General features: G+C 43.7%; 1 protein-coding gene across 10 annotated transcripts in view; it reads left to right on the top strand.

Moving 5' to 3' along the window:
* FMNL2 (formin like 2) overlaps positions 1-20,567 on the top strand; it is a 333,150-nt gene that overhangs the window by 269,473 nt on the left and 43,110 nt on the right. The gene's annotated exons all lie outside the window — the stretch shown is intronic.

Below are 20,567 nucleotides of genomic sequence, written 5' to 3'. Positions count from 1 at the left end.
CTCGAACTGGTGCCCATATGGGATTGCTGGTATTACAGGCAGCGACTTTACCTGCTATGCTGCTGTGCTGCCCCTAAATATTTTTCAACAGGTATAGAACCAGGTTACTTGAATATAAATACAGGATATCGTACTGAGAAGGAGCAGCTAGCCAAGACCAAGGAGGAGAAGGAGGGCAGATGGGGTAAGAGCTCTCAGGGCAGGCTCTTAATAGGAAAGGGAAAATGAGCCAAATATAGGGTGAACATGTGTTAACCATGTATTGGTTTCTTGTTACTGCTACAACAAATGACCACAAACTTAATGTGTGAAAATGGCACAAATTAAATGTCTTATAGCTGTATAGGTCAGAAGCAGAAAACCAGTCTGTAGGGTGGCATTCTACTGCAGGCTGCAGGACAGAACCCATTCCCTCAACCTCTTTAGCTTCCACAGGCCAGTTACATGCCTTGAGTCATAGTTTCTTCCTCCAGCTTGGGAGCCCACAACACAGCATCTGTCTCTGACTCCCTGCTGCTTTTGCCACATTGCCTGTCCTCACTCTGTGTCTGAGTCTCTGACCTCTCCTTGGATTCCTTGGATACATCCAGATAGTCTGAGACCCTATCCCCATATCTACATGTGCACATGGACATGTGTGTGGACATCTCGAACGGTTGTGGTTTTCTGCCTGCCACACCAGGTAAAGAGTATAAGGATAGCATTTTACACCAAGAAGGTACTGCTTTGCCCAGGCTTAACAGCCTTCATTTTTGCCCTGAGTCTCTAACAGCAGACGGGGCATGGGAAGTGGCAAGCTGGGGTAGGCAGAGAGAGGGTAGATCACAGAAGTTCTCCTTGTTTATTCAGGGTCGTCTTACTTCCGCATGGCCTAATGGTAGTGAGGAGTAGTGAGGCAGTGCGCTTCCCAGTCACAGCTCTTTAGATCTATTGATAGTAAATGAATTAGGTTTTGCTCCAAAAGTCACTTGGCTGTGGCTCAGCATGAAGTCACCTTGACTCAGCAGGGCATAGCTGAGGTCTGAGATTCGCTTGAGGACTTTTTCATTCATATTTCTCATTGCTTGGGCATCACTGATACTCATCTGCTCCCTGAGCTGCTATATTTGTTCGCTTCTGACATATTCAAGTCTTTTCTTTGTGAGCCTGGGAGAACTAAATGCATACATAAATAAATACATGAGAGGCAGAGGGCTCTCAGAGGCAGAACAGATTATGTTATCCTAGTGCACAGATGTAGAGATGCTTCGCTTCACAAGTTGACATTCATTACACCTCTCTTCTTATCAGAAGCCTGAGTACAGTTTCCTACAATTGAGAGCCTCTATTTTAAGTGCAGCAGCAACTTAAAAAAAAAGTGTTACTCTTCTTTTTTTAAAATTTGTATAAAAATGTCACCTCTAAAAGTCAGCATTGTAGCACAGTGGATTAATGTACCACCTATAATGCTGGCATCCTATATCAGAATGCCAGTTTGAGTTATGGCTGCTCTTCGAATCCAGCTCCCTATTGGTGTGGCTGGAAAAGCAGTGGAGGTTGGGCCAAGTTCTTGGGCCCCTGCCTCCCATGTGGGAAATCTGGATGGAGTTCTAGGCTCTTGGCTTCTACCTGGCCCAGCCCCGGCTGTTCTGGGCATTTGGCGAGTGAATCAGTGGATGGAAGATTCTCTGTCTCTGTCTCTCTGTCTCTTGCTCTTTGTCTTTCTCTGTCATTCAAATAAATCATTAAAAAAGTCATCTGTCAGGGCTAGCATTTTGGAGTAGCAGGTAAAGCCGCTGCATGTGACACTGGCATCCCATTTGGGCACTGGTTCATGTCCTGGCTTCTCCACTTCAGATCTAGCTTCCAGCTGATGGACTTAGAAAAGCAGTGGATGATGGCCCAAGGACTTGGGCCCCTCATTCCACGTGGGATACCTGAAAGAAGCTCCTGGCTTCAGCCTGGCCTAGCCCTGGCCATCTGGGGAGTGAACCAGTGGATGAAAAATCTCTCTATGTCATTCCCTCTCTCTCTCTAACTCTGACTTTCAAATAAATAAATAAATACTTGAAAAAGAAAGAAAATCAAGTCCAAACTAGTAGAGCTTGAGCAATATCATCACCAACTCCAGAAAGCATCCGAGTGAAAGTTTTGAGTCACTGGCGAAGCTTCCATGGGCAGTCTAGCATTTATTTATGCAGAGTAACATGACAGAAGTATTTCAGAACCTCTGTGGATTTCTTCTTGTGTGAAGGAGCTCTTGCCTCCCTGTTCTTTGTCTCCCTTATTTCACTCTGATTTGCACAGAATGGATGCAAGAAAAAAAAAAGGTCTATGTCTTGGGATTTAAGCATCCCATGTTTATTCCAGCTCCTTATTATTTTTTAATAGAAAAACTTTAATAAATAAAAATCTTATAACACTTGGATTATAGTGGCTCTTCCCCCCATAACCACCCTCCCACCTACAAACCATCCCATCTCCTACTCCCTCTCCCATCCCATTCTTCATTAAGATTCAGTTTTAATTATCTTTATATACAGAAGATCAACTCTATACTGAGTAAAGATTTCAAGAGTTTGTACCCACACAGACACACAAAGTATAAAGTACTGTTTGAAGATTAGTTTTACCATTAATTCTCATAGTACAACACATTAAGGACAGAGGTCCTACATGGGGAGCAAGTGCACAGTGACTCCTGTTGTTGATTTAACAATTGACAGACACTCTTATTTATGACGTCAGTAATCACCTGAGGCTCTTGTCATGAGTTGCCATCCAGCTCCTTTTAAAAGTAGTTTTATATTAACTGGAAGTAGAAATAATTGTTACTAAATATGTAAGAATTCTGTATTGTAGAATGTTAGTGATCATTAAGTCTAGACATAGGGCTCCATTAACCATGTTATTTAATAAACATGTGTTCAAAATAGTTATGAGATGCCAGATATGTTAACTGGGATGAATAATAAGATAAATCATTTATATGTATATATAAGGATCTTTAAAAAGCTCAAGGAAAATGCATGTTATATTTTTGTGTCAAATTAAGGTTATCTTCTAATTGCATTTTTCTTTTATAAATTTTTATTTGAAAGGCAGAGTTAGTTACGGGAATGGGGGTAGGAGGAGGGAAGGATAGAGAGACACATACACATAGAGAAAGGGATCTTCTATCTGCTAGAGCCTGGAACTTCATCAGTGTCTCACACATGAGTGGAAGGGGCCTAAGTACTTGGGCCATCTTTTGTTGCCTTCCTAGGCACATTAGCAGGGAGCTGGATTGGAACTGGAACAGCCAGGACTCAAACCAGCACTCGTATGGGATGCCAGTATTGCAGGCTGCAGCTTAACCCACTGTGCCACAATACCAACCCAACTAATTCCATTTTCCTACTTACTTTTGGGTAAGCCCAGTATGTATACACATATGTATGTTATTTGAGTGTGTCTGTTTTGTAATGGCATAGTAATCCGTAGTAGCAAACCCTGAGAGGAAACTAAGGACTTGGGTGCCAGTGGTGCTGCTGTTTTTGTGTGTGTTTGTTTATGGTGCTTAGACTGTTTTAGGAATAATAATTCCTTCATATGGCCAGCACGTCCCTATTTTGTGGGTTAGATTTTTGCTGTCAAGAGTTTTTATAGGACTAATTTTTCTCTCTTCCAAATATTCTCAGGTGTCTTTTTTTTTTTTTTTTTTTTTTTTTTACAGCTGTCCCAAACCAAAGCCCTGGTTTTTAGCACGTTTTCTCCAGAACTACTAAGCAGAATTGGAACTTCTAGGGAGCTGTTGAGTAACTCTGTTTCTTACCAGGGAAAAGGCACTGTTAGAGTGGGGAGTTTGACAGATAACGCAAGGCATGATTCCTGTCCTGCAAAGTGTCTGTTGCCTTGAGAATGAAAAGACTAATTTTCATAGGTATTTTGCTATGGACTAACTGTACACAAAGGTTAAAAGAGGACAGTAACCAAGAGTGAAGAATTGTGCTTACAGTTTTATTTCTGATGATAATTTAAACCAATTTTAGGAATTATTGACAAAGAATGTGCTTCTGGAGCTTGCCTCCCTGTGTGAGTCAAGTTCAAAATTCATTTGAAACTTAAACACTTAAAAAACAAGAGCACATTTTTTGTTTATGTGAGGTCCAAAGTCAGTACATAAGGGTTTTGTTTGGTTGGTTTCTTTTAAACTAGCGGTCATTTTCAGAAGGAAAACATGAGCAGCATTTTATGAATCTGTTACTTTTCCTTCCATGCTGCAGTCAGTCAGTAAATGTGTTATGTAGATTTTAAAAAAAGGCATACGTGTATGTAGGAACAGTGAGACTATTGTTACTGTTTTATTTCTTAAAAATGCTGTGGCTTAGTTGTTGTTTGCTTGGTGCTGACCTGCTGCCATGTATTACTTCCTATTTGTCATCTCCTCTGTGAAGTAGGAATAAAGAGAGGAGGCTCGGCATCAGTGGACCAGCTGACAACTCTGGGGTTTGTACACAAATCCCTTTAACTCAGAGCTCATACATAACCGTACACAACATGTCATCACATTCCAAGTATTTTCTGCTTGCTCATATATTTTCCTCAATTTTCCCACCCAAAACAAACCTAACACGAACATATAGACTGCACTGTTTGTGCAGAGCCCGGTGTGGGAGGGAGTAGGTCCTGAACAAGGAAGGGACTTATTTGATGGAGAGATCGCTGCGAACAGAGATTGATGTAAAATCTCAGAGGCAGTGTACGTCAGAATACATGTGTTGGTTAATCAGGAAAAATACCTGGCTGGGCCCATGGTACAGTTCACAGGAGCTGAGTTGAAGATTCTGAGAAAATAATGGTGGAGAAATTTGAAACTCATGATTTGTGGGAAAAAAAAAAAAGTCAAATGGGAGATAGATTTAAAAAAATAGGAAAAAATGGGGAAGGGGATAAATTAACAATTGCATAGTAATTTAGTTTGTAAATTTTTTTTTAGATATTCTATTCGATTCTGTAGATATCTGAGAAAGACATTTTATATAATTTAGATAACTATTAGAGAATTGTATGGCTCTATGTAAAATACATTAGAGGTAAGTGATGTTGAACTTTGGAAGATTGGTTGTTTAGTTGTTACATGAACGGCCCTGGACCAAGTTTGTGGCCATGGTGATGGAAATGAAACCAGAAAGTCATGAGAGAGAGATCCAGGGTGGGCGTGTGGTACAGCACGTTAAGCTGCTGCTTGGGATGCCTGAACCCCACATAGGAGTTCCTGGAATTGAGTCCCACCTGTTTGCAGTCCAGTTCCCGACTGATATGCAACCTGGGAAGCAACAGATAATTTTTTTAAGATTGATTTATTTATTTGAAAGGCAGAATTTCAGAGAGGCAGAAACAGAGAGGGGTGTGAGTGGGGGGTCTTCCATCTGTTGGTTCATTCCCCAAACAGCTGCAATAGCTGGAGCTGGGCAGATCTAAAGCCAGGAACCAGGAGTTTCTTCTGGGTCTCCCACACGGGTGCAAGGACCCAAGGACATTGGACTATCTTCTACTGCTTTCCCATAGCAGACCTGGATTGGAGGTGGAGCAGCCAGGACTTGAACCGGTGCCCATATGAGATTCTGGCACTACAAGCGGTAGTTTTACCCACACGCCACAGTGCCAGCCCCAGATGATGGTTTAATTACATGGGTCCCTGCCACCCACAAGGGAGTTGGAAATGGAACCCCAGGCTTCAGCTGGCTCAGCCCCTGCTGTTGTGAACATTTGGGGAGTGAACCTGTCACTCTGCCTTTCAAATAAATAAAAATAAATAGTAAATTTTACAAAAAAAAGAGATAGATTCACTGAATGTGGGATCAGCCGTGACAGGAAAGAAAGAATCTATTTGTATAGTATACATTTAATCAGGGAGAAAATAATCTTACCATGATAAACAAAAGCCAATCTGAGTATTTTCTCAGGCCAAGGACATAAGATTTTGTTTTTATTAAATTCGCACATCTACTGATGGAAAGTGCCCCGGGTCAGATTCTTATTCTGCGGTGGAAATACTGAGTACAGGCTTAAACAGAAGTTACTGGGGAGGGAGGGATAGAGGGAGGGGGAGGGAGAGGCAGAAAGAGAGCGAGTGTGTGTGTACGTACACAAGAAAAGAGTAATCCAAATAGAGAAGAGGATCGTTGTGAAGGTTTACTCCTCCACAGGGACCCCAGGTTAGAAAGAGAAGAGTAAGGAGAAAAGGCTAGAGTAGGCTAACAGGAGATCCAGGAAAGACCAGCACGCAGCATGGAGGGGTAGCCAGCAGCCTAGTGCGTCTACTCGGTTGGTGGTGCTTGAAGTGAGACGTTCATCGAGTGATCCCTTCGTTTTTTTCTCCATCCCATAGTTTTATGATTCTGTATAAAATTATGCCTGAACCTACTCATTTGTGTAATATGTGTTTTATATATATATATATTCAAGTAGTATGTATGTATATATTCAAATAGTTCCACCTGAGAAAGGTTAAGTGTTTCTTTGCCTGCAGATACAAAAACAGAGTACGTAGACAGTAGAGTGGTAAGTGCTTTGCTTTACTAACAACAAACACTGACACATCCAAGGCCTGTAGGTAAAGCAGTAACAAACTGAACATGGATGGCTTTAGACTTCAGGCCACGTCATGCCTTCAGTCCTTAGTTCCCCTTTGGGACCACCTAGAATGTGGCCATGTCATTCTCTTGACTCAAACATCATTTAGAAAATCGACAGTGTTGCTCGTGCGGTGTTCGGAAGTCTGAGCTTTTGGCTCATCATTTAAGCTTCTAAATTCCCAGCTCCTCCTCATCTCCAAATTCGGCTCTGTCCACTGTTGCTCAACATCCATTCTTTAACCCTTTCACTGCCGTGGTGCATGTGGCCCCTGTCCAGCTCTCTCTCTCTGCCTGTCAGCCTGCCAAGGATATATACATAGCTTTCACACTGAGTGGAAGAAAATGGTCCAGCCGTTCCTGATCGTGCCCCACAGCCCGTGTCAGTCAGCCTTCGTCATGAACTGGAGCTCTCTGAGAGATTGTTCCCCCTCAGCTCTGTGTCACTGTGGAGCGGAACTGGCCAGTCCTGGTAACGTGAGCTCCAGGCTATGTTTTGTTTTGAGAGTTTGGTTTTGGCTGTGGAAAATGAGGGCTCCTTCTACACCAATAAATGTAGCAGCACATGTGGTATCCCAGATTGACTGGTGCACTACCAAGAACAACACTGGCTTTTCCATTTTGAAGTATTTTCCAGGAATAGGTGTCAGACTAGTCAGTGGTGTTTTCTATGTGGTAGGTATCGCGGACATGTTTCCTTCGTGGGTGTGAGATAATAATCTTTTTGTTCCTTGTATATTTGTTCACGATTGTTTGATACTGTAGCATGTCAGGCGTCCCAGGACAACTGTGTTTATTTGGGTGGATTCATTGAGTCTAGTTCTCTGAACACTGGCGGATGTGTGTCCTTAATTTCTTTCCCTGGGAGAGAAAACTTTCTGGACCCCTCTCCTATTCTTGCACAGAGTCTAACATTTGCTTGGGTTTGGGAATAGATACCCAGAGAATATCTAACCCTGCACTGAGTTTACCTGTGACAGGAGTAGGCTCACGCAGAGATAACCAGAAGAGGTAGGGGCTGCTGCTATCCAACCTGGCGGATGCCTGGCCTTGGGAAACAGAAGGAGGGGGAGTCTTTTGTAAACCTTACCGGTCTCTGAGTGAGGTGGCGTTGTCCTTGTGGAAAGATGGCAAGTTCAGGAGTTCTTTTTAAGGTATGGCTGAGTCCAACACAATTTGACAAGGAATTTTACGTTTAGATAACTATTGATTTGCTTTTTCAAGTTTGAGGTTTTGAGAATTCTTCTTTATGGAAATGAAGGAGATATTCTCTCACCCAATAATCGGCAAACTTTTGACCTCTGGACCCCTTTTTACCTTTTAAAAATTTTTAAGGACCCAAAAAGAATTTTTGTCTACAGAGACTATATATTTAGCATTTTAGAAATATAGTAAAACAGATACATTCCATTAAAAATAGCATTTTAATGCAACTTTCTAAAAATAACTTTTCCAAAACAAAACATAAAAATAATCAGGGACAATAGTGGCTGTCTTAATTATCTCGCAAGCTGCTATAATAAAATACTGTAGTACTGTAGTAAACCGGAACAGCAGAAACTAACTTTCTCTCAGTTCTAGAGGCTGGAAGCTCAAGATAAGGCTGCCGATGTTTTAGGGTGCTGGTGTGGACTCTTACTGGCTTGCAGATGGCCCCTGCTTACTGTGACCTCATGTGGCTTTGCCTCTCTGTGTGCAAGAAAAGATGGGCCACTAGTCCTGTCACGTCAGGACCCTACCTATCTGACCTCACTAACTTTATTTCCTCCTGAGATCTCTATCCCAGACACAGTCACATTGAGGATTCAAGCTTTATAACAGTGGTGGCATTATTTTACATTTTTGTAGATTTTTTCAGTTTCTCTTAATAGAAGATAGTTGTGTTCTTACATCTACCCATGCATGTGGTCACTTGTGTTGTTTCAGATGATATAGATGAAGTAACTCCAGCTCCACAGAGATATGTACATGGGAAGGAAGTATTTTGATAGCATTTTTAGATAAAAATGCATTTTCACTTTGGTATTATGCTATTTAAACACTGGACAACTAAAGTTTCTTAAAGGTTGATTTTGGGGCTGGTGTCGTGGCACAGCTGAGAAAGCCACTACCTGTGACTCCCACAACCCATGTGAATGCCAGTCCTTGGCTGCTTCATTTCAGATCCAGCTTCTTGCTAAGTTTCTGGGAAAGCATCAGAGGAGGACCCAAGTGTTTGGGTCCCTGCCCTCCACGTAGAAGACCAGAATAGGGCTCCTGGCTTCTACTTGGCCCAACCTTCGCCATTGCAGTCATTTGGATAGTGAAACAACAGATGGAAGATAGATCTCTCCTCCGCCCTCTGCCTCCTGAGACACTCTGCCTTTCAAATAAATGAATAAAGATTAATTGCAAAGTGAATTGTGAAATGATAATAATGAACTTCTTATACTGTTGTTGCACTAATGTCTATTTATCTTGCACCCTGGATGAATTTATCCTTTCGCAACAACACTCAGTGGTTATTTAGAAAATATTGACTCAATGAATTATCCCAGAGTATTTTTTTAATCACATTTATTATTATCATCAGTAAACTTCTTTAAGTATTGAGCAGTTTTCAGACTCATAGAAGTGAATGCCAGTTTTCCAAAATTCTTGTTTTTTGCTTGAAAGCTCAGTTTTTATCACTGCAACAAATATTGCCCATTATTTATCTCAAAGTAAATGCCTAGTTGAATTTATTTTCAAGAAGAAATCTGCAAAGTTTGCAAGTCTGAATAACTGTAGTTTATCAGTCATTCTTGTAAGAACTAGAGTGACTAATTCATCTTACAACTGGAGTAATCTCAGAAGTGCTTTTTCCCAAGACAGCTGTATTCTGTATGCAGTGGAGGTACATTTCATCATAAAATATTAGAAAATTGTGTATTTGAAGGTTGAGATGTAATTAAATGAGCACTTTTTATTGATTCATCAGGTATATTTTTTTTGAAAAATTTTTTATTTGTTTGAAAGGCAGAGTGACAGGGAGAGAGAGAAAAGAGAAAAATCTTCCATCTGCTGGTTCATTCCTCAAATGCCTACAATCGATGGAGCTGGGAAAAACTAAAACCAGGAGCCAAGAACTCTATCTCCTACATGGGTGACAGTGACTCAAGTACTTTGGGGTGCATTAACAGTAAGCTGGATTGGAAGAAGTGCAGCCAGAACTTGATTCAGACACTCTGATATGGGGTATGTGCATCCCAAGTGTTGACTTAGCCAGCTGCTCCACAATATCAATCCCTAAGGATATTCTTAAGTGAAATTAACTTTTATGAGAAACAATGCATGACTGTGATGAATCTAATGATTACTAGAATAATTTGGTGCCGCAGTCTTTTTTGTGCTAAGGCACCAGAAGTTTTATTCCTTTACCATTGCTTTTGCCCCACTAGTGCAAATGTCAACTCTGTGAAAGAGGCAGATAACCTTGAAATATGATTATAATTATTTTTTTAACCCAATGACCATTTCAAAGGGGACCACAGACCTTTGGTGTTCGAGAAGCATACTTTGCTGCCCAAATCTGTTGTCTACTATCTTGGCCTGGATAGTTCTACTTGGCTAAAAACAAGACCTTCCTGATTAAGACCCAGAGTAGATGTTAGGATAAATTTGGGGAAGAGCTCAGAAGAAAGTAGAGAAGATATGAGCAGTGGACAAACTCAAGGCATTTGCACGTATTTGGCGTAAGGTCTTTGATTTCTCAGAGTCTTTGTCGCCACAAATTCCTTAATTGAATTCCCGGCACACATTTGTTGGATGTGATTTTGATTTTTTTTTTTTTTTTTTTTTTTTTTTTTTTTAGCAGGCAGAGTGGACAGTGAGAGAGAGAGACAGAGAGAAAAGTCTTCCTTTGCCGTTGGTTCACCCTCCAATGGCCGCCGCGGCCGGCGCACCGCGCTGATCCGATGGCAGGAGCCAGGAGCCAAGTGCTTTTCCTGGTCTCCCATGGGGTGCAGGGCCCAAGCACTTGAGCCATCCTCCACTGCACTCCCTGGCCACAGCAGAGAGCTGGCCTGGAAGAGGGGCAACCGGGACAGAATCCGGCGCCCCAACCGGGACTAGAACCCGGTGTGCCGGTGCCGCTAGGCGGAGGATTAGCCTAGTGAGCCACGGCGCCGGCCCTGGATGTGATTTAATTTGTTGAGATTCAGACGTGGGGAGAGCATGAGTTGACTGCTGCCTCCCGAGCAGGAACCAAGGTGCGTGGTGAAAATGCTGCAAGCCATTGCTGTGGTTTGGAGCACCTGCAGTGACCTCTCAGCTTGAGTCATTGAGGCATCCTTCATGCCCTGTGTGACTAAGGGGCCACATTCAGTGGGTGAAGCTATAAGGAGAAATGAGTGAAAGTGAAGAAGATGAGACTTTTTGAAAGGTGTGACTGGTAGGTTATCCCAGAGATGACAGAAGACCTTCATCATTTCGTTCTCACCCACCTAAATACCAGTTGCTCTTGAAGAACTGGAAGATATTTTGGCCTTCAAGTAAGGATGGAGATGTATTAGCGAGGGTTCTCCAGAGAAACAGCCAATAGGATATCTTTTTATTCTACTCTGTTCCTGTATGTAGGAAACTTATTTTGGGACCGGCTCATGCAATTTTGGAAGCCAAGACAGCCCATGATTTGCTGTCTGCAAGCTGGAGCCCCAGAAATGCCAGGGTCATAATCCACTATGAGTCTGAAGGCCTGAGAACCAGCAGGGTCAGCAGTGCGAGTCTTGCAATCTGAAGACTTGGCAATCAGGAGCTCCGGTGTCCAAAGGCGAGGACAGGTGGATGTCTCAGCTCAAGGGGAGAATTCATCTTCCTTCAAGATCTCTTTTTTCCTCCCTAGACCCTCAGTGGATTGGAGACGTGCACCTGTGTTGGTGAGGGTGGTCTTTATACAGTCTGTGCATATGAGTCTGTGGGTTCAAATGCCTGTCTCTTCTGGAAACATCCTTTCAGACCCACTTGTAAATGATGTTTTACTGGCTGAGCATCCCTTCACCTACTCATGCTGACTCATAAAATTAACCATCACAGGTGGCCTTGAGGGAACCCATATATGTTCTTCCTAATGACTAGAAGATGGGAGTCTTACACTGAAGCCAGAGAGATTCAAGTCTGGCATTGAGAATGTTATCAAAAGATACCCTTTCTGAGATTCTACATCATGAAGTCTTACTCTCTAGAATATAATGAAGGGCACTTTTTTTTAGAGGAGTGATAAAAATATATTTCTTATTTAAGGTGTGGGGGTGCCATTAAGTCATCTTTTGGGTGACGTTTTGCTTCAATACCTAGGTTCTTTAGTCAGTATAGCAAAATACAAGCACGGAAAGTAAGGCATGTTTTGTGTTCCTGCTGCCAAATATCTGGATATTTGGAAACATCTGGAAAAGTGACTTTCATTTTCACGAGGGTGTTTAGCATTATGCAGATGAATTCAGGCTCATCATCCCATGACTCTCAGTCCAAGATTGATTAAATATTCCATTAATTTATGGAGGAAGAGGGGTTGTCCAGGTTGTAGGGTACATTTAGTGTAGTTGCTTAGTTTCTATTAGTTTTCATTTCAGTGGCGTGAGATGAAATTTTTCTGTCCCCGAGCCTTTCAGTAAGGTGAGCATTTGCACCGTGAAATCCCGAGGCTTGAGAGCCAGCCACAGCTCAGAGCGACCTGCTTCTGAGGTGCAGCCATTATCACATACAGCATCTGCTCACCGCAGAGGAAAGAAGTGCCAGACCCCTGCAACTGCTGTGGGAAAAGTGGGTTTCATTTTACTCTCATCCTTGCCTTTTCCTTCAAAAGCACTTTAGGTACAGGCACATACACAGTACACAAAGTGATAAAGTTTATTTAGAAGGTAGGAAAGCAAACACACACACACGTGGTGTAGTTACAGTGGACCAAGATAGAAGCGATTGGGGGAAGGGAAGTAGAGAGAGGGGTACCCTCAGCACCTCTTCTCCCTCAGGAGAGTGAGCACCTCACAGCACCTCCTTCTGTGAGGTAATGTCACCTGGGCAGTTTATGACTCCTTCTGAAATTTCCCGTGGAACTTGCATGGCCACCCTTCCTCAGCTCCCAGATGAAAATGAGGCATCCTGGGAACGGAGTGTTCTGACAGGGTAGAATTACATGGGGTGGGGCCTTGTGGTGTGTGACCTCCAGCTCAGCTAGCCGCCTTATCCCACATCACAACCTCAGAACACCCCAGAGGAGTGGTATTTGTGGGGCCATGATGGCGTCAGTACCCTCAGACGGCTGGTGCCCCCGGTAGAAGGTACAAGATGTCTTTCACCTAGGACTCCCTGTGAAGTAACTGTCAACTTCACGTGGCCCTGGGACCAGAACGGAACCTCTGTTCTGGGGCAGGCCCCCAGAAGGGTGGTCTAATCATTCATAATAGAGTGTGCCTCTCCAGCAGTGCCTCCCTGTAGGGAGCCCTGCCGATTACAGGGGCCCATTGTGAGCAGGGTCAAAGAAAGTATTGAGGCAGGCGCCAGGCAACGGGGCGAGAAGGAAACACTTAGGCAAGGGGCCTTTAATTTTTATATAACTAACGCAGAAGAATATTTTATAGCCGCCTCCTAAGAGTCAGGCCTCACTCTGGCTGCAGACTTTGTGTGGTACCTTGCTGGGGGAAGCCCTAGACTATCACTGTCCTCTAAGGGGGACAGCGAGGAGGCGGCAGGCTGGGAGTCTGTTCATGTCCCCATCTGGCTGGCAAGATGATGTGCTTTACTAAAAGATTTTTGTAAAGCCACCTCTCCTCCACTGTTATTAGCTTTTAGGGAAGTCGTCCCCAACCCCTGCCCACTCTGAAAGCACCTGAAGCCACAGCCTACCCTGCAACCAGGGCCTCGGATTGGTTCACACGGTCCTGGACACCATTCAGAAATGTCTTTCACAGATGTTGGTGAATATAGTTGCATTGCTTTTTTTTTTTTTTTTGGCAGGACTTGTGCCTTTTCTCCCATTCTCCTTTAAGTGGAAATGGATCTTACTGGTCTTGGGAGTGGCCCCATTTTATCTGGGCTTGGCAGGATTGATTAGCTCCAGGAGCAGGGGAGAGCCAGATGGGAGGAGACTGAGAGTGGTTTGCGCCTCAGGGCCCCCACAGCCAAGTGCCTCTCTCTGAATTTCCTCACTGGTTAGTTTGGGAATATCATGTTATATTTCCATTCTAGTTAGGAATTTTAGAGCTTAAGGACACTGAATGAGGGGCTGGTGCTATGGCTCAGCAAGTTACGACTCAACCTGCAGTGCTGGCATCCCTACGGGCACCAGTTCGAGTCTCAGCTGCTCCAATTCCAATCCAGCTCTCTGCTAATGCTCCCAGGAAAGCAATGGAAGATGGCCCAAGTCCTTGAGCCCCTGCACCCATCTGGGAGACCTAGATGAAGCTCCTGACTTTAGTCTGGCACAACCCTATCCCAGCCATAGTGGCCATCTGGGGAGTGAACTAGTGGATGGAAGCTCGATCTCGCTCTTTCCCTCTCCTCCTCCCCCCCCTTCCTCCCCCTCTCTACCCCTCTCTCCCTTCTCCCCCCTCTCCTCTCCTCTCTCTCCTCTCTCTGTGTAACTCTGACTTTCAAATAAATAAGTAACTCTTTAAAAAAACACACACACACACACTGAATGAGAGGATTTTTGTAAACTTCTGTAGTAATGAAACTTGTTTCTTTTTTCCCCCAAAAGAACTCTTACCAGGCCACTCTGTATACTAAGGCAGATTCGGATGAGGAGAGATGTCCCAAGAACCTTACTTATTGATGCTTTCGCTTTTCCTTCAAAGCCCCCAAATTTAGAGCTCCTCAATCCTCTATGGCTTCTTAAAACATGGCTTAGGGGCAGGCATTTGGCACAGTGGTAAACATGCCTCTTGGGAAGCCTGCATCCCATATGTGAGTGCAAGGTTCGAGACCTGGCTCTGCTTTAAATTGCAGCTTCCTGCTGACAAGCACCCTGAGCAACAGCGGTGATGGCTCTTGTCCTTGGGTGCCTGCCACTCCAGTTGGAGAGCCAGACTGAGCTGCAGGCTCCTGACTTTGTCCTGTCTCACCTTCTGCTGTGTGGGCAGTTAGGGAGCGTACTACATGATACAAGATCTCTGCCTGCCTCCCTCTGTCTCTTTCTTTTTTTTTTTTTTTCTTTTTTTTTTTTTTTGACAGGCAGAGTGGACAGTGAGAGAGAGAGACAGAGAGAAAGGTCTTCCTTTTGCTGTTGGTTCACCCTCCAATGGCCGCCGCGGCCGGTGCACTGCGCTGATCCGAAGGCAGGAGCCAGGTACTTATCCTGGTCTCCCATGGGGTGCAGGGCCCAAGCACTTGGGCCATCCTCCACTGCACTCCCTGGCCACAGCAGAGAGCTGGCCTGGAAGAGGGGCAACCGGGACAGAATCCGGCGCCCTGACCGGGACTAGAACTGAGTGTGCCGGCACCGCAAGGCAGAGGATTAGCCTAGTGAGCTGCGGCGCCGGCCCTGTCTCTTTCTCTCTCTACCTCTGCCTTTAAAATAAGTAGAATTTAAAAAGAAAAAGCCAATATGCCACGTAGTCCCGTGTCTGCTCTCATGGCCCCTCACATCCATGAGTTTTGGAGCTTGAAGGTGTTAGGAGGGGCAGTCGGGTAGGACAGGACCCCGCAGGGATGAGCAGTGTGGTGGCTGGGTTAGCAGAGCAGCCTGAAGTCTGTGGCCCAGGGTCAGAGCCTGATTGCTTTCGCTGTCCACTGTGTTAATCAGGGCCAGTGGATTCATTCAAATGAGACTGGCTTGTAGATGATTTATAATGCAGATGTCTCTGAGTTTACAGTAGAGTTACTTGCTCTCCAGAACATATGCTTTTATGTTTACTTAGTTTCTGCTGGTCCTGGGAAATCCCATTCCTGATAGAGTATTCCAAGGCACAGCGGGGCTCCTTTCCACTCTGCTTGCTCTTTCTGTACCTCGTAAACTTGCTCTCCATCCCCACCTCCTCCAGGAGCTACAGGTTACTGATACAGGAAATTGGCGTCAGAGCTGGTGGGGGAACAAGAAATAACCAGTGAATATAAAAATCCAGAATGATGAATCTGAGTACAACTTTTTAATTTAAAAGTTTTTGCAGCATATGTTCTTTGGCTTTTGTTGGCAGCTGGAAGTTACACACTGCACTTTATGCCATGCTAAAATATCTACACATAATTGTGTTCCCTGCTCCTATGTACGTTGTCGTGAAACCCTTAAGAGCCTCTTCATGAGGACCAATCTGTAGATTCTGAAAACAACTGGAAGTCAGCATCTTATTCCTTTCATCCTCACCAGCTTTCTAAACCAGGCCAGTTGAAAGGAGGGAAGAGGCCTGTTAACTGTGATGGTCCTTTTGTAACCAGATGTGCAGGGGTGGTCCAGATGTGAGTGGTATGAACTAGGATGACTTTCCTTTGATGTGGGACACAACTTTTACCAACCTTCCCTAAACATACCTTCCCATTTCCTGTGGGATTGTAGTCTATGCTTTGTTTAATGATTGCTAACGTAATATGGAAACAAATGGGAATCTGGTTTGCCTTCCTTCAGAAGAAATGAAGGGGGTCTGGTGCTCATGCTGTTCCCATGGAACTGTGTCGAAGATAGTACCCTTAATCTATCAATTCAGATTGCCAGCAGCCTAAATCTTTACAAAGAGGGTTTTGTGGGAGCCAATAGTAGGGGTCCGTCTAGTTCTTACTATGGGCTGGAGAGTAGTCACTCAGATTCTTTCAAGGTTGCTGAACGTGGTATCTGTTGGTCATGGGTTGCTTTGTGTATTTGAGTTCTTTTCACCTGTTTATGGCAGCCATAAATAGGAAGATGTTTAAGTGCATTATTTTTGAAGATGAAAAGTATTTCTCTATTTCATAACACACATGTTCCCAGCATGGATTTGTCTGTTGACAGAATGAAGGATGACTGAAGAAACACATATTCAAGCCTCTTCTTAATGTCTATTTCAGTCCTGCCTACAAGGCTAGTAGTACGTTTTCTGGAATACTTACCCACTATAAAGCTAATCTGCTGTTGCTTGCTCTGGACTTGAGGCCATCTCTTTTTATTAACAGGCTGTGAGTAGTTTGTTTTATTGCCATCCACATGTGCTTTCCCCAGCCATATGAAGGATCTTCAGAAAGTTCACGAAAAGTACATTCTATGAAAAACTACAAGATTTTCAAAGAACTTTTTATCAAAATAGACTTTTCTTTTTTAATTTTAAAGATTTTTACTTATTTATTTGAAAGTCAGAGTTACACAGAGAGAGGAGAGGCAGAGAGAGGAGAGGCAGAGAGAGAGAGAGAGAGAGGTCTTCCTTCCAAAGGTTCGTTCCCCAGTGGCCGCAACGACCGGAGCTGTGCCAGTCCAAAGCCAGGAGCCAGGAGCTTCCTCTGAGTCTCCCACGTGGTGCAGGGGCCCAAGGACTTGGGCCATCTTCCATTGCTTTCACAGGCCACAGCAGAGAGCTCGATGGGAAGTGGAGCAGCCGGGTCTCCAACTGGTGCCCATATGGGATGCCATCGCTTCAGGCCAGGGCATTTACCTGCTGTGCCACAGTGCTGGCCCCCCAAAATAGACTTTTCTTTTAATTCAATCTTTCCGTGAATTGTTTGAAGGCCCCTCATATAAAATCCATTGTGTCTAGTACCCTGGGTGCTATTCCTGATTGTCTGTGAGTTACCTTGTCATTCTTCATACCTTTGCAGGGGCAGTGGGCCATTTCTTGCTCCATTCGTGTGATTTCCAGCTATGGTAACTCATGTTTGTTTATTTCTGTTGCTCAGTTGGCAGTTGAATGAGTTGGAGACTTAATGGTAGAGGTATTCGGTCTGCATTTGGTAGTCAGAAAAAAACCTGATGGCTTAACAAGTAGTTCAGTGATGTGTAAGTCACAGGTTCACAAATGCTGGTCCAATACCATGAGTACTCATTTATTTTGAAAGCCAGAGAGAGACAGAGGTCTTACATCCATTGGTTTACTTCGCAAATGGCTACAACATTCAGGATTTGGCCAGGAACCCGAAACTCCATCCAGGTCTTCCTGTGGGTGACCAGATCCCAACAACTTGGGCAGTCACCCAGTCTCTCCCAGCGGTGTATTAGCAGGAAGCTGTGATTGAGAACAAAGCCAGGACTGGAACCCAGGAAGCTGTAATCAAGAACAAAGCCGAGACTGGAACCTAAGGCACTCTGATATGGGATGCAGGTGTTCCAAGCAGAATCCTAACTGCTGAGCCAAATGCCTGCCCTGCTACAAGTACTTTTTAAAAGCACAGACTGCTAGTTCTATTTCTTAGAGGAATTTGCTGTTTGTAGAAGTTACATGGAAGATTCTGGTCCACAGATGTATGTGTACAGGGTAGTTATGGTGATTTTTAATGATGCTGTTTTTCATCCCTGGTTATCTAGATAATCCTGGAACAGTTTATCTGTCGTCTCAAGAAGATATGTTTATCTGGCAGGTGGGGACCAGATTTTACCTGGGCTATGCTGCTCGGTTGACTTTTCCTCGGGTCTGGAGATGTGACCTGTGGGAGTGTCAGTCTCAGCCCTCAGCTGGGGGTGCCCACTGATCAGCCTTGCCCTCCTGGAGGTTTCTATGCATTATCGTTGTTCGCCAGCAGCCATCGCCCCTTCCAGTTCAGTGAGGTTCAACAGAACTTCAGTCACAGAGTGCGTCTCAAGAGAGTGGTGGCTGTCCCCAGATCTAACGGGGCCTCTCCTTTCCTTCTTCTGCCATTGCCAACTTCCCCAGACAAAACTGAAACAAGACATTCTCCTGGGAGGCAAGGTCTTACATTGGGGGGTCTGCTATAGAAAATTCTACTTGTTCTTTGGATCCTTTCTATGTCAAGCCTTGGCAGTTTTCCCCTGTGGGGTTCTCATTTCAGCACATAGTGTGCCTGAAATCGTGGTCTAGGGGGCGGGGCTTGTTCTGCCTCAGCCCCTAAAGAAACCTTTCATTTGCAGGAACTTGTACATTAATTGGAGGGGCCAACAGTAAGTAGGCACAGAGAGTGGTATCCCCTTTTATCCCTGGTTCTTGGCCTTTGTGTAGCATTGCAATGATCTGCGATGACTTTATTATTTTTAAAAAAGGATGACTGTTTTACAGATAGAAGTGAGAGTTGGGGGGGCGGAGAGAGGGAATCTTCCATACACTGGTTCACTCCCTCAATGCCTGCAACAGCTAGGTCTGGGCCAGTCTAACACCAGGAGCCGTGAACTACATCCAAGTATTTCATGTGGGTGGCAGGAACCCAAGTACTTGGGCCATCATCTGCTGCCTCCCAGGGTGTGCATTTGCAAGAAACTGGAGTTAAAGCTAAGTAGCTAGGCCTGGAACCAGCACTCTGATTTGAGATCAGGCATCCCATGTAGCAGCTTAACCTGCTGCACAGTGCCCACCCCTGTAATGCCTTTAAAATTGTGCCTGCCCATATCACTCCAGCCTTGTCCTATAGAATTAGTTTTTTCTAGGGTGGGTTGGGCAAGTGTATTTTTTAAAGGCTCTACTTTATACTCTCCTGTTCAGAACCTTGTCCCTTCCTCTTGAATGTTCCTCTGCCTTCTGAAATTATTTTTTGGTAGGCATGTATAGATAAATGGAGAGTGGTAACCAGCATAGTCTGTGGTCTTAATCTGTTGGAACTGTTAAACAGCTCTTAGACTAGAAGGCCCTTAACTTCCTAGTTGAGGCACAGAGCTACTGCTGATCGACTCCTGGTGCTTGTTTACAGTCTCTGATGGCCCCTGTTTTGCTCTAAAGTATGACGGAATCTCATTGTAAGATGTGTTAACCCTTTTGTGAAGTATATTTTGACAGTTACTCATTTGTCCTCTGTGCAGTGCAGTCCAACAAATATTACTGAGAATTTCCAACATGCTAAGCATTCATCTAGAAAACAGATAAAGTTCCTGCCTTCATGGGACTTTGTGCATGTGTATGTTCACATGGAGCACAACATGACTGTATTAAATGACTTCATCATAACACTGTGAAATCTCATTTTAGGAGAATTCTTGATGATTGATAGGAGTATTTCTAAGACCGCTCATGGAATCAGAAAAGTTAGAGTTTGCCATGTGAGACTGTGGTTTGTAAAATGTTGACCCAGGGACTGTGTCTCACTACTGCAGCATGTAGTCCATAGGAAGTTCAGGTAAATATTCCTGGAGGCAGAATGAATAAACCAAGTGGAAATAGGAGTTTGCTCCAAAAATGGAAGCCAAGGACATTGACCAAATTAAAGGTCATCCTTGATTTTGGGAATAAGTTTCCAGAGGGTTGTGATTTGGTAAAAATCATTCATTGGCTCTGTTTTTAACTTCATGTATTTAATTCCACGTATACACAAGCACTTGGCGGGCCTGGGGTTCCCAGCGTTTGCTATGTTTATTTTGCTTTTCAATGAAAGCAATAATTTGAGCTGAATGTTGTTTCAGGGCTCTAGGATGCTATAACATGAAGTACTGCAAATCTAAACTCAGCCTACACAGGCTTAGACAGCTCCCCAAACTGTGTACTTCTGTGTTGTAGCTTCTGCATTCAAGTTACTTGGTTCAGTTAGATCTATTAAGAATATTCTAAATTTGCCTTTCAAGAAATGTAAAAAGTATTAAATTATCCAGATCTTTCAGTATGTGTGTCTTAAAAGTATTTTTAAAAAGGAAAAGTATGGTTGTTTTTTTTAAATCATGAATTATATCCTTAGATTCTGAAAGTGTACTAAAAAATTGATGGGACTACAAAGACAACAATGAAAGAAAAAGACATATGATAGGAATTTCAAAATATGAAGAGAACGTACAAAAGAAACCAAGGATCAGCTCTTGGTCCCAGTTCATGGAACTGTTTGTGGGTTCACTAGCTTAGAACAGAAATAAATAGTGCATGAGAGAAGAAAACAAGAGCTATTCTGGAAATAATTATTAATGTTGAAATT

The sequence above is a fragment of the Oryctolagus cuniculus genome, chromosome 3 (genome assembly GCF_964237555.1).
Source record: "Oryctolagus cuniculus chromosome 3, mOryCun1.1, whole genome shotgun sequence".
NCBI classification, from domain to species: domain Eukaryota; kingdom Metazoa; phylum Chordata; class Mammalia; order Lagomorpha; family Leporidae; genus Oryctolagus; species Oryctolagus cuniculus.
Note: the sequence above shows the minus strand (reverse complement) of the source record. Positions and strands in the feature narration are given on the sequence as shown.